This window comes from Macaca fascicularis, chromosome 7 (assembly GCF_037993035.2).
Source record: "Macaca fascicularis isolate 582-1 chromosome 7, T2T-MFA8v1.1".
Taxonomy (NCBI): domain Eukaryota; kingdom Metazoa; phylum Chordata; class Mammalia; order Primates; family Cercopithecidae; genus Macaca; species Macaca fascicularis.
This window is the reverse complement of record NC_088381.1, coordinates 26,339,334-26,354,282: the sequence shown is the minus strand read 5'-3', so window position 1 is coordinate 26,354,282 and position 14,949 is coordinate 26,339,334. Positions and strand designations below refer to the sequence as shown.

General features: G+C 39.7%; 1 protein-coding gene across 1 annotated transcript in view; it reads right to left on the bottom strand.

The window, feature by feature from the left end:
• Nucleotides 1-14,949, bottom strand: part of DTWD1 (DTW domain containing 1) — a 263,321-nt gene that overhangs the window by 24,467 nt on the left and 223,905 nt on the right. The gene's annotated exons all lie outside the window — the stretch shown is intronic.

The following is a 14,949-nucleotide window of genomic DNA, read 5'->3' as shown; positions in this document are numbered from 1 at the left end:
TTTGGCTCTCTCCTCTGCCTCCAGATGCATATACCTATGAAGGAAAGAAAGAGAGAGAGGGAGGAAGAAAGTAAGACAGATAAAGCAAGAGAGAAGAAAAAGTAATGGAGGAAAGGATGGTGGGAGGGAGAAAAGAGTTTTCCAGTTATATATATATATATTTTTTGAGATAATCTGACTCTCTGAAAAATAAAATGCAATCCCTCAAAGAAAAAAAGTGGATTATATTTGACTCTTGAATGGTAAGATTTCCTTCACATCTTGTGTGAGAACAAGCAAAGCTTATCAGAATGGGGACCAGGAGCCCTGGCTTCTTGTCACAGTGATGGTGCTGCTTTGTGAGCTGGAGCATGCCACCTGACTTCTCCAGGCCTTGGTGCCCTCGTCCATTGACAGAGAAATGGGGACAGGATGGTCTTCAAGACCTTTTCTCATTTACCCAATCTGTGAGCTGCTCTTGTCAGTGATGTCTGTTGTGTATTTGCAATTGCCTTTCTTAGAGAGAGAGAGAGAGAGAGAGGGAGGGAGGGAGGGAGGGAGAAAGAGAGAGAAGAAACTGAATTGGGTGTTCTCTTGAGGGCAGGGCCTGGCTCTTCAGGCTCTTGTACTGGTTTGTATTTCTCTAGACTAGCCCCTGATGCACTGCTATCTCTGGCTTTTCTCTCAGCTTACCACAGAGCTGCTAAACCCTGTGGTGACATTTTACCTGGGTCATTTGAATGCTCAGTTTCTTGTTAATGATTCATGAAGATATCTCCACACCCTCCTTTCCTCTCTCATCATTTTGAGTAACAAAAGTATCCAGATGTGAAGGTAAGACACTCATGTCCAGCTAAGAAGAGGATCATTTAAAAGTCCTCCTTACCTTGAATCTGGGCTTAGAGGAGATTCTTTGAGCCTCTGTTCCCTTGGGACCCAAGTTGGCGTAACAGAGCTTGAACAATTTTCTTCATAGTTATACAGCACTTTGCAGTTTGTGTATCATTCTTACATAAACTGTATTGTGTCTGTGTAGATTTAAAATGTGCAGATCTAGGGAAGATGTGTAAACAGATGTAAAAATGTTCAGAAATATATGTTTCAAATGTTCTTTTACCTTTCAGTGCAAATAAAAATCTCCTCCCTTTCTTCCTTTCCTACAGCATTTAGTGACGTTAGGTAGGTGTGGAAGGCAAAGGAAATAAAAATGTCTCAAACTATTTCTAAAAAGTCACTAGGAAATCCAACTAATCAGAAAAGCTCTACTTCTGATTTTTATGGTAAGAAATTGAATTACTCTGTTAGTGTGTGCACAAAATGCCTCAAGATTGATATGATCTAATTATCTCAGTTATATGACTCAGAATTATTATTTTACACTACAAAGAGTAGGCACAGTGGAGGAATCCAGGAATAATGATGACTTACAGACTTTGTGATGGGATTCTGCAGGCCATGGGTCAGATAACCATGTGGGGGTCACAATTTTCCAATTTTTACATTAACATCTGGTATTAAATGTCTGCAGTTTGCTCTACTGCGTCACATTTCATTCCTTGGTGAGAAATCATCAGCTTTTGCAATTCTCTAGCCTAAGCCTTTAGCTGAACTGCCTGGAAGCCAGAACTAAATGACCCACGTATTACCAAATGTGTATTGCAAAAGATTTGGAGGGACTTGCTGGGCTAATCTGTAGTTTGGGGCTCTGACTTAACCCTATCTGTCCTCGAATTTCAAAACTTCCTGGCAGATCTATTCCTGTAATTGGTGCAGAATGCAAATCAGCTTGGAGCTGCATACATAAACATCCAGATTTCAAGAAATAATAATGATTAATTGGCCAGATATCTCTGGCTATCTCAATTCAGATTCCCATAAGGTTTAACAAGGGCAAGTTAAAATTGTTAATAAACTGCAGCCCTAGACTTACACAGAAAATTCTTACTGGAGCAGGATGCGTGGAGAGATGATAGTTAACTTAACTTGGAAATAAAGTAATGATCAAGAAGAAATCTAGTTGTTTCGCCTCTTGTCATAAATGTTTCTATACTCCCTGCCGCCTTCTAGGTAAATGTGAGCAATGATTAGGATGCTTCTTTGACAGCTGATGATTTTCCTTCTTGTCCCCTTTCTGTCTCTGCTCAGTATGTGGCACTATAGAGATATAGAAGTATGAGAGAATGCACAAAGATTGGACAGAAATAATACTGACCCCAAAATATCCTCAGAAAAGGTTTTGAATAAAATTCCTGTTACTGAATTTCTCAAGATAATGTCACTTTCATTAAATAACTACTGAAAAAGAATAAATTAATTTGGGATTATGATTAGTGACTGGGGGAGATATTAAGCTTATTTAACAATCAGTTTGACAGGGGCACTGACCAATACGAATGAACATGGGCCATCAATGACTAGTCTTGTCCCACTGCTAATGGCAGTTGGCACTCTGACCTATTTGGACCACATGATAAGTCACATTTTTCTTTACGAGGTGCCTATTTGGTCTAAGCTAGATAAAAACAGATTTTTTTTAAACCAAATAACCTACAAAATTCTATAGGGCACGTCAAAATGTTTTCCTGGCATTGTTTTGCATGGTAGCTAATAGTTTTCTGAAGCTACAAGATGATGTGTTTTGAACAACAGGAATGGTTTCTAACTGCATAATATTATGGACAAAATATGTTTAGGTATTGTGAATGATTTTTGTCTGAATACTAACATTTTTCAAATATTTTAAAAAATATATATTTTACAAATATAATATAAATGATTGTGGTTCATAGTTTGGGAGCTTAGTTTAATACTTAGGGGTAGACAAGATTACTGGAATTATTTTTTTGATTGACAGGCAAGACTTTGTTTTATGGTTCCATTTCTTCCTGGAAGTTCTCATAGAGCTTATATCTAGTAGACATCTCAGATGAAATGTGCTAACAAATTTAGTTCTACTGGACTAAATTTAAAATTAATAAGTGAATCAATCACTTAATAGAACACTGAGTGTGGAGAGGACAAGGTACAAGATAAATAAGAAACAGTTTCTTTTTCTTGCCCTCGGAGAGGTTCTAACTCAGTATCTTTCGACCATGCATTATACATACCACAGTTGATGGAATCTAAAATGCCGCCTTGTAAATGATGCACCATTAATTTATATACCACTGGAAAACAAGAAGAATATTGCCACTTAAAGTTGTAAAGATGCCATTGGATGTAAGATTTATTTCTAATTTCAGAGATGTTAAATTATGAAATCTGGTAAGTATTGGATTGTAGGAGGTTGAAAAGTGATGAAAAAACATAGTTCATGGCAACTACTTTTGTTTTGATTGTGTATTTTGTTTAATACTTGAATTGTTTCTATAGCGCAGTTATAGCAGTCTTTAAATTTACTTTCATTACAAATATTTGTCAAGTTTTGTTTCAGAAACATTTTTCCTACTCTCTTGCATCATGCACCCAGACACACTACAAAAAACTAATTCATAACACAGTAAGGGCAAACATTATTCATGTAAACATCTTTCATTAATTTCCCATAATTTAAAAAAATCATAGAATTATAGATATTGAAAAAGGCTCATAGATTTAGTTCAAATTCCACAAGAGACCAAAGATGCTCGTTAACTGTGATGGGGTTAACTTTGGGTTGCAATAAATGCCGAAAGCATACCCCTGGCTTCTACTCCTTAAACATACCTCACAACCTAATAAATGTATTTCAGGATAAAGAGAGAACATAGGAAACCCCGGAGGAAGCTTTTGAAGAAGGGAGCTCAGAATCATGGACATAATTTTCCTATGTGATAAGCAGGCATTACGTAGTCCCTGTAGCTTCCCAATACATGAATCAAGGTTAATTATTGTAACCCAAAATGTAACCAAGTAGATATGTTAAGATACATTGGCATGTGTGTTCGTATTGCTACTATACACAGTGAAAATTTGTCATATTATGTATCATTTCATTATATCCAGGACCAAAGTGGAAAAAAAAAAGCCACTCAAGTTGAATATCATCATAAAGGAGTTTTTTTGTTTGTTTATTTGTTTTCAATAACATAAGAGTCAGGAGAGTTGGGAGGTATGTCCTAGGGATGTGATTGGTCTTGATATGTAACAACTTTGAACAACTGTGTGCAAAGTCACAGACAGAGGAAGCAAAGATTTTCATTATCAGAGGACGTCTCTGTCTCTGGTTGGAAGTTTGGTGCTTGGGTGCATAGTCTTCTAGAGCTGAGACAGGAAATGTACTGCATGGAAACTACTTTTTAAAGAAGGGAATAATAGTTTCAGTATTTACTAGGGGATGGGGAATACGTATTTTTATTTTTTTAGGAAAAGAAAAGGGAACACAATGAGCTCTTTTTGCAGGCCAAGGGAAAGCAGAGCCTGGAGAGGCGGGAACAAGGGGTACTCTCTCAGGGAGATGCTTCAGAGGGCCTCTTCACAGAGCATTCATAATGGCAAGACAATGAGGATGCTGTCACATTTAGCCTGGGCAGATGCGTTCTCTGAGAAGCCCACAGAGAGGATAAATAATGTCTGGGACAGCTCCCTAGGACCTCATGGGGCTTGCCGAATGTTGAGAGAGCATCACTTCCTTCTTAGAACCCAGCCTATGGTGTTCCTGGGATTTAATTGGTATCATTCTGGCAAGTTAATCTGATTAGTTTACTTGTATCTTATATTTTGCTGCAGCATCCTCACAAAAAAGAATCAGAAAGTTACTAATTGATTGATTAACTTATTTTATAGAGTAAGGCAGTGCAATGTGGTGATGGCGAGTCTGGGCTCTGGGGTTCAGCCTGAGCTCAGCTATCAGACAGGAATAGTAATCTTCCCTATCAGGGATGGCTCCTGTGATGATCACATGAGATGTTTGTTGCAAAACACTGCCATATGCCTGGCTCATGGAAAAAGATGAATAAATACAAGCTGTTTTTACCAGAAAAGCAACCACGGGTTTGTACCCCAGAGGGCTGCATTTCACTTGCCCCAGGGAGATTAAACAGGTCTTTTTTGGAAAATGTTGGCTTACGGAGGCTAGATAGAGCTGCATACTTGGACACAAGAAGGAATCTGGGTGTTAAAGAGAAGCCTCAGTGATTGAATGCTAGAAAGATCTGAATTTTTGCAGACCTGGGGGATGAAGCGTGGTACATTATACTGAACAGCAGAGACCCTAATTCCACTTGCCCCCCAAACCCCATCCCCAGTACCCTAAGAGATGGCAGGTGGTTGGACATCTGGATGCCTGGGTATGATCAGTAAGTACCAAGGCCTTCAAAGCAATGGCTTCTGTATTAGTCCATTCTCACACTGCGTAAAGAACTACCTGAGACTGGGTAATTTATGAAGAAAAGAGGTTTGATTAATTCACAGTTCCACAGGCTGTACAGGAAGCATCACTGGGAGGTCTCAGGAAACTTACAAACATGGCAGAAGGCAAAGGGGAAACAACCCCCTTTTTCACATGGTGGCAGGAGAGAGAGAGCAAGTGAAGGGGGAAGTGTCCACTTTTAAACCATCAGATCTTGTGAGAACTCACTCACTATCATGAGAATGACATGGAGGAAATCTATCCCCACAATCCAGTCACCTCCCACCAGGTCCCTTCCCCAACACTGGGAATTACAATCCAACATGAGATTTGGGTGGGGACACAGAGCCAAACCATATCAGCTTCTGTCCCCAGTAGCTTACCCTCTGGCTAGCAGAGTGGGAAGGGTGACTGTGTTGTGATATGGAAACCCAGATGTCAACAGTGGCAACATAGGGGTCCTGAAAATAATGACACATATTAGAGACTGTATTAAGCCATTCTTGCACTCCTATAAAGAAATACCTGAGACTGGGTCATTTATAAGAAAATATATTTAATTGGCCTATGGTTCTGCAGGCTGTACAGGAAGCATGTCAGCATCTGCTTCTGGGGAGGCCTTCGGAAGTTTCCAATCATGGCAGAAGTGAAGGGGGAGCAGGCGCATCACATGGTGAAAGCAGGAGTAAGGAAAAGGGAGAGGGGAAGATGCCACACACTTTGAACAACCAGATCTCCTATGAATTTATCACCAAGGGGATGGCTCAAGCCATTCATAAGAGATCCATCTCCATGATCCAAACACCCCCCACCAGGCCCCTGTGCTCTTAACCCAATGCTATCTCTAGTTGACACTTAGGTCATAGATTCGGTCTTTTTTTTTTTTCTTTTTTTAATTTCAACTTTTATTTTAGATTCCGGGGGTAGATGTGCAGGTTAGTTACATGGGTATATTGTGCAATACTGAGGTTTGGGATATGAATGATCCTGTCACCCGGGAAGTGAGCATAGTACCCAATAGTTAGTTTTTCAACACTTGCTCCCTTCCCCTAGTAATCCTCAGTGTCTATTTTTGGTCACTTTTATGTCCATGAGTAACCAGTGTCTAGCTCCCACATATAAAGGAGAACATGAAGAATTTGGTTTTCTGTTCCTGCATTAATTTGCTTAGGATAATGGCCTCTACCTGTATCCATGTTGCTGCAAAGGACATGATTTTCTTCTTTTTTATGGCTATGTAGTATTCCATAGTATATATATACCACATTTTCTTCATCTACTCCACCCTTGATTGGCTGTAGATGAAGAAAATGTGGTATATATATACTATGGAATATATAGGTTGATTCCATGTCTTTGCTATTGTGAATAGTGCTGTGATAAACATACAAGTGCATGTATCTTTTTCGTAGAATGATTTATTTTATTTTGTGTATATACTCAATAATGGGGTTGCTGAGTTGAAAGATAGTTCAGTTTTAAGCTATTTGAGAAACCTCCAAAGTGTGTCCACAGTGGCTGAACTAATTTACGTTCCCATCAACAGTGTACAAGTCTTCCCTTTTCTCCACAGCCCTGCCAGCATTTGTTGTTTTTTGACTTTTTAATAATAGCCGTTCTGACTGGTGTGTGATGGTATCTCATTGTGGTTTTGATTTGCATTTCTCTTGTAATTACTGATGAGAATCTTTTCATGTTTGTTGGTCACTTGTCTGTCTTCTTTTGAGAAGTGTCTGTTAGTGTCTTTTGCCTACTTTTTAAAGAAGCTATTTGTTTTTTGCTTGTTCTGTTGGTTATGCTCCTTATAGATTCTGAATATTAGACCTTCGTCAGGTGCATAGTTGGCAAATATTTTCTCCCATTCTGTAGGCTGTTTACTCTGTTGATAGTTTCTTTTGCTGTGCAGAAGCTCTTTAGTTTAACTAGGTCACACTTGTCAATTTTGGTTTTATTGCAATTGCTTTTGAGGTCCTAGTTGTGAATTCTTTCCCAAGGCCAATGTCCAGAATGGTGTTTTCTAGGCTTATAGTTTGAGGTTTTACTTTTAAATCCTTAATCAATCTGGAGTTAATTTTTGTTTATGGTGAAAGGTAGGGGTCCAGTTTTATTCTTCTGCATATGGCTAGCCATATAAACAAAAATTAAATACACCATAAACAAAAATTAAAAATAAAAATTGACAAGTGGACCTAATTAAACTAGAGAGCTTCTGCACAGCAAAAGCTTCTGTCTCAGCACTGTTGATTGAATAGGGGGCCCTTTTCCCATTGCATATTTTTGTTGACTTTGTCAAATACCGTGTGGCTACAAGTGTGTAGCTTTATTTCTGGGTTCTCTATTCTCTTCCATTGGTTCATGTGTCTGTTTCTGTAGCAGAACCATGCTGTTTTGATTACTGTAGCCGTATAGTATACTTTAAAGTAACATAACATGATACCTCTGGCTTTGTTCATGTTGCTTAGGATTGCTTTGGCTCTCTAGGTTGTTCTTTGGTTCCATACAAATTTTAGAATAGTTTTTTTTCCAGTTCTGTGAAAAATGACATTGATACCGTGATAGAAATAGTATTGAATCTGTAGATTGCTTTGGGCAGTATGGCCTTTTTAATGAAATTGATTCTTCTAATCCATGAGCATGGAATGTTTTTCCATTTGTTTGTGTTGTCTATGATTTCTCTCAGCAGTGTTTGCAGTTTTCCTTGTAGAGATCTTTTACCTCCTTGGTTAGATGTATTCCTAGATATTTTATTTTTGGGGGCTATTGTAAATGGGATTATGTTCTTGACTTGATTCTCAAGGCTTGAACGTTTTTGGTGTATAGAAATGCTCCTGATTTTTGTGTGTTGATTTGTATCCTAAAAGTATACTGAAGTTGTTTATCAGTTCCAGGAGCCTTTTGTCTGAGTCTTTAGGATATTCTGTGTATGGAATCATATCAGCAAAGAGAGATCATTTTACTTCTTCTTTTCCTATTCAGATGCCTTTTATCTCTTTATCTTGCATGATTACTCTAGCTAAGACTTCTGGATTCATTCTTCATAGTTTCTGGTAGCTTAGTTTTTGCTCACAAATGTGCACACTTCCTATTAAGGCTCTTCTTTTTTTCTAATTCCCTTAGACATTCAACACCCTTCACTATTTCTTAGCTGTTTCTTTATTTTCTCAACTTCTAAGCTATGAGTCAGTTTAAGGAAAAAACGAATTTTCTTTGAAAGTTACCTTATCTGCTTTTGTTTCCACAGGAGAAAGTCAGAACCTGACTTGAGCTAACACTAGGCAAGTGTCCATTTTCCACGGACCTCTACTTTGGAACGTCTTCAGATTCATATGCTGGAATCAATCACTGTAAATTCTACTAAGCAAGTTACCTTTTGCTTATAATAATTTTATAAATTATTCAGTATTCATACTATACTATATAAATATAAATATCTATTTATACACATATATATAATCTGAATGTATTATATATAATATATAACTATACTGTGAATATGGTATATTAATACTATATTTTTGTATGATGGCCAAAGTATTCTTTAGCTGGCTCAGCAAGAAGGGGATGCTTCAGATTTTTGAGTCAGGCATCAGAGGCCTGAAAGTTTGAAACACTTGTTCACCTTTGATTGCTGGCTTCCAGTTTTTGGTGCAGATCACTGGCAAACAGACCTTCCATTTTAAATCTCTCTTGAGATGCTAGATTTGTGTTTTAAATGTGATCATAGGTGGTTTGAATGGATGCACAGTCAGCCAGAAAGTTGATTTGGATCCTGAAGTTCCCTTTACCATATAGAGAATTGCCAAGAACAATATGCCTATACTGCCAAGAAATTCGTCTCACTAACCTGGATATGACAAAATACTTGCTACAGCATTTCTTCATACTCGTCTGTCCTATTCCTGCTGGCCGCCACTTTTTGAGATGGTGCTGCTGCATTTGTCTGCCTTACTTCTCCACAGTATCAAATCAGAAATACAGAGATGTTTAGCAAGTCACAAAATCTTCTATGATTTTATCAGTTCCACTCAATTAAGAATGCCCACTCCCACCCCTGCCAACCCAGAAGCTCTGCATCCTTATAACTAGATGTGTTACAAGTTAAGATGTTAGATTAGAAGCTAAGATGTGCTTGCTAACCTCAGTGATGTGGTTGTCACTATCCCTGCTTTAACAACTCCTTATGCATTCCTCTCCAATCATACGTGTTATGTTTTTACATATTGTATATTTACAAGCCTCTCTGCTCCTCCCGAGAGAGAAGTCCTATAAGAGAGGGTCTGTGTCTTGTCTTTGAATTAGCAATGCATTGCACAGTTCCTGGCAGGTAATTTATTGTCACAGTATTTGTTGAATAAATAAATGGTCATGATTCAGACTTATTGTTGAAATATGAGTTCCATTCCCCAGAAAGCACTGACGTGGTCTTTTTGGCAACATTAGACTTGGAAAACACATCTCCTTTTTAACCAAGGAGGCATGAATATTGTGTGCTGACCACATCCTGGAGATAAATTCTATAGTTTCATTGCTTTAATTATTCTTCTGGGTCAATATCTGGTATGGAGTAAAACCCACAGTAGCGACTGAGCCCCTAAAAATACCTCATCAACTAAACCTCATGCATGGAAGGTCTATTTTAAATGCAGTGCAGTCTTTTGTGCTTTAGACAGTTTCCTTTCTAATAAGGCATTGTTCCTTGGACTTCACTTTTTATATTTACGTTTTCCTCAGCCTTGGTAGTCTTTACTTGTTTATATTTTATCATTACTTTTTTTTTTTTTCACATTGCAAGCTACTTTGAATCATTTATGAAATGAGATGGGATATGATTAAAGGGACATTGCTGTGTCATAGACAGATAACTGGGATTGAGATTGGAGATTTTGCGGATTTAAATTGGAAACTTTTGGGGGAGAAGGAGAAAGGAAGTTGACATTCTCTCTTCCACCGATCCATCCTTTGGTCGTGGGCAGGTCACTTCTTTCACTTTTGCTGTTTGCTTCTGTTAGTTGATAGAGATAGTTGAGAATCATTCCTTCAAAAATGGTGACTGAAAGGTTGGATTTTTGTTTGTTTGTTTGTTTCTAGAATATAACTTAGTCATGGCACTAAAAAGAACCCACAGTTATGTCTTCTCAGCAGTTATTTTCAGCCCCCAAAGAATTGTTATGGTTTCGTTCTTCAAGTCCTTAGGGTCTGGCCATGTCATGGGGACATTCTTGCTACTTCTTGGCAAATCAATTAATGAAGCAACAGGCTGCATATCTGGCATCAGTGGAAAGTACAAAAGCAGCATCAAACACAGGCTTTCTCTGGGGGGACTTTACATTAGCATGGAACAGAGCCCGAAACATGGCATATGTGGGCAGTGACATGGCCCTGCACTTGGAATAGAACACCTGGGTTTCTGGCCAGGCTATGGAATCTTGAGCATTTTATCTAATTTTTCTAGACTTAATTCCCTCACAAATAGAATTGATAGTGGGGTTGTAGTAAGAATTAAACAAGTGAATGAACAGCAAAGAAGTTAACAGTTTTCAAAATAATATGTCAGGAGTACATGCTATAATAAGTATTATTTGTACTTGATACAAAATGACATGTTGAAAGGAACTCTAGAGACATGCAAACCTGAATTCATGTCTTTACCAGCTGTCTGGTTCGGGGCAAGGCACTTGACATCTCTGAGTTTCAGTTTCCTAATCTGTATAATGGGTATATTAATACCAGCATCATAGAGCTCCTGGGAGCATTGGTGGTGCTGTGTAGAAAATGTAAAGTGTGGCTGGCACACGGTATGCACTGAACAAGTAGAAGCTTTCATTTCACTATTACTGTAGTGTAACATGAAAATAATATATAAATTGGTGCTAAATTGTTTGCCTATGGCCTGTGGGTAGTGTACGAGTTTAGAGAAGAGGCATGCCAGCTGTTTTTGGAGTCTTGTTAAAAAGGTCCATAGAAGAGGCGTGATTTGAGATAGGCCTGGAAGGTAAGTAAGCTTTGCCTCGATAGAACAAAGAGTAGAGTTTACCCAAATTAGTCCTCTGGCCATAGACAGCATAGTTCAGTCAGGATCACACATTCTTCTTGGACCTTCTATAGCACCTAGCTTGGAAGTTATTTATGTATTTGTTTTCCTCCTCATGAGATCCTAGAAACACGTCATTTTCATTTGCATCTTTATATTCCTATTTTATTTCTTAAGACTTTATCTTTTTTTTTTTTTTTTTTTTAATGAAGTCTCACACTGTCACCTGGGCTGGAGTGCAGTGGTGCAATCTTGGCTCGCTGCAACCTCTGCCTCCCGGGATCAAGCGATTCTTCTGCCTCAGCCTCCTGAGTAGCTGGGATTACAGGCACCCACCACCACACTCAGCTAATTTTTTGTATTTTTAGTAGAGACAGGGTTTCACTATGTTGGCCAGGCTGGTCTTGAACTTGTGACCTTGTGATCCACCCACCTCAGCCTCCCAAAGTGCTGGGATTACAGGTGTGAGCCACCACACCCAGGCAAGACATTATCTCTTTAGAGCAGTGTGAAGTTCACAGCAAAATGGAGAGGAAAGTGCCAGTATTTCCCATATATATTCCTTAAAGTAATGGCTCTCAACTCTGTGACTATCAAGTGGAGAGTTCTTAAGAATGTCTAAGCTGGGCCTCACACTAAACCTATGAAATTGAAATCTCAGGGTATGAGGCCCAAGTGTTGGTAATTTTTCAAATATCCCAGAGGTTCACAACATGACTGTAGGTTGAAAACCATTGCCTTATAGCACCAACCACACATGAACAGATTTGTTCAGTTGTTGAGATGGTGTAGTGGGATGAAATGGAGTACTTCAGAAAATACACTGGACTGAAATTAGGAGTTGCAGGTTCTAGCTTCAGCTCTGCCCTGACTGCTGTGTAAACTGGTCAGATTCTTCAGCCTCCCTGGGCTCTGTGTCCTCATCGGCATTATAGGGAGGTTGCAGCCTATGTCTCTTCAAGCCTTGATGGCCTATGATGTAGCTAAGCAGATGTTATCCTACCCTCTTTAGTTCGGGAAGTCAAATCCAGTGATAGAATGGTGTGGGTGCTTTTCTTGCTTTCCTCATAATACACTTCTCTCCTCCCCATGCCAGCCCCACCTAGATGCACATCAGAGGAGCTTACAGAAGACATTTGAAGACTATTTTCTTCTTTTCCCAAGAAACGCTATGATATTGTCAATCTGTGTTTATTTCTAATGAAGGAAATATGCCCCCCTTATTGGAAACACCTTGTGGAAGAAGGCAAAGGCCTCTCTCTACAGTCTGGCAATTGAGAGCAGAGATGCCAGCCTAGCCCCACCTGTTCCCACAGCCAAGGCAGACATGGCCCTAAATGCTTTCCATATGTAAACCTTTGTGAAGTTTCCTGTGGGCACAGTGCAGATTGGGCCTCAGTTGCTACTTCTGGCCAAAGTAAATCAAACCACGTGCCTGGAGAGGAATCAAGGTGAATGTACTTGCACTAGAGGCAAAAAATGTAAGCAAGTAGTACCTTCTCAGGTTGGTCATGAACGCCTCTCTCATACACCAGGCATTGGCCAGACCTGTAAAGTAACAGCAAATGCCCAGTCCTGAAAATCACTGTGGACTTGAAGTAGGCTATCTGATGTTCCTTATAAGCCAGCCGTCCTTTTCACTCAATAAACAACAGAGGGGACAGAACATTGGAAGGTAGCAAACATGTGAGGAATTTCTTTTGGCACCCCAGCTTCTCTGTCTGACCTAGAGCCAGGAGGTGGAGCAGACAGAGCTCTTGTGCCTGGTCCTCAAGCTCTTTCTTCATCTCTTCAACCTAGGCTGGGTTGTCCCGTATTTGTCAGATTTTTGAGGAGGGGCCCTTGGCCTGTGAGTGTGTGGTGGCAATAGCCATTCTCAGAAAAATGCATCTTGCCAGAAGAAAATCAGCATCCTTAGAATCCTGTAGAAAACAGGCCTCTATGATGCTGCCCTTCTGGTGATTTGTAAACAGTATTTCCTATTAGACCTCAACTGAGCTTCAACTCAACATTGCCAGGTCTGTCCTGCAGACCCTGGCTGAGCAACAGATGAAAGGAGTACTCAGACACAGGTATCCCATGAAAGAGCAGCTAGAGGACTGCCTGGCACTAGGTGGCTGAAGAATCAGCAGCCCCGATAAGCCAGAACTGCTTGTATTTTTTCAGTACTGGTATAATATCAAAAGCCTGGAGCCAACACAATCTGTGGGTAATTAACATTGTCGTCCCCCCTTGCAGGGAGCAGTCTTGCACGTGGATGATCAAAGGTCGGTCTCTGGATGACATAAGTAAATAAGCTTATCTAAATAGATTTCTTTACACTCCCTTGTTACCTAGTCCTCACCCTTAGCCTCAGAGTAAGAGAATTAGCTGCCTTCAACTTTATTCTCTCCCGAAGCTTTTGCAAGACCTTCCGACCTTTCAAGAAGGTTTGCATCTTTCCTTATAGCTTCTCCCACCACCGTGACCGATCTCCTACATCTCCCCCTTTTCTGTATTTTTGCATCAGGTTTTGTTGGTTGAAGAGTACAGATGTGTGCAGCAATAGGTTTGTCAGGTGTAGCGGTCACAGCTTGTTTTCCAGCTTTACATCCTAGAATTAGTAAATAACGCGAGATAAACATGAGCATAATGAAAAATATCCTTTTCCAATGAAGGAGTGACTGCCAGGAGTGGGGGTCTATCCAGGAGAGATGTTCTTGTACATCCTTCCATATGGCTGTTTGTTGGGCATGTAGATCTATGGCATTTAGGGATTCTTGAATTTTAGTTTTAAGTTGCTTTATGTCTGCTGTTAAATTATCATGTAAGGGTCCCCAGAGGTGTTGTTTCACTTCATCCCAACTACGTATTGATTGATTCCAAGGTAGAGAGGTGACACAGATATGCTTATGCTCCCAGTCACAGTTCTATTGCTATTGGAATGCCTGTGCATCTTGTCATTCCACTATATATTCCAAGGTAGCCTCAAGGGCTTGCAGACATGCAAGAATCTTGTGATCTATACCCTGCTGTAAGAGAAGTTCATTAGTCATATTTCTGGCCAAGTTGTCCACAAAGGTAGCTGTTTGTACTGATTCAGTAATAGATACAACAGCAACACTAGCAGTGGCTAGGATGACTATGGTTGAGACTATAAAGGCTATAAGTGTACCTATGAATTTTTTGTGTCTGACCTGGGACAGGGCACGTTCTAAGGTGGCAAGAGCAGAGGAACCTTGCCAGTCGCGTGTCAAATTGACTGGTAGGAATGCCTCAAATTGTCTCCTTAATACCATGACACTAGTAATATTTAAGTTAGATATATTGTAATTAGTGATACATGATGCGAACCAAACCTGTCCCTGCACTTGGGTCACAAACTTGGAGTTTTGGGGTATAATGGAAATATTGGTTCCCATAAGGAAAACATATGGATGCGTAGTGCAAATTAGGCACTGATCTGTGTGATTATGAATAAAGGTCATAGTATAATTGTTACTGGAATTATGATGTATCCCATGCCAGGTGTTAAGGGGGTGCTAAGATGTCCCAGGTGCCATAAAGTGTCTTGGGGTGGCATGGAGTCTACTTGGGGTCTGGGATATCCCATCCCCCCATCAGCCCAAAT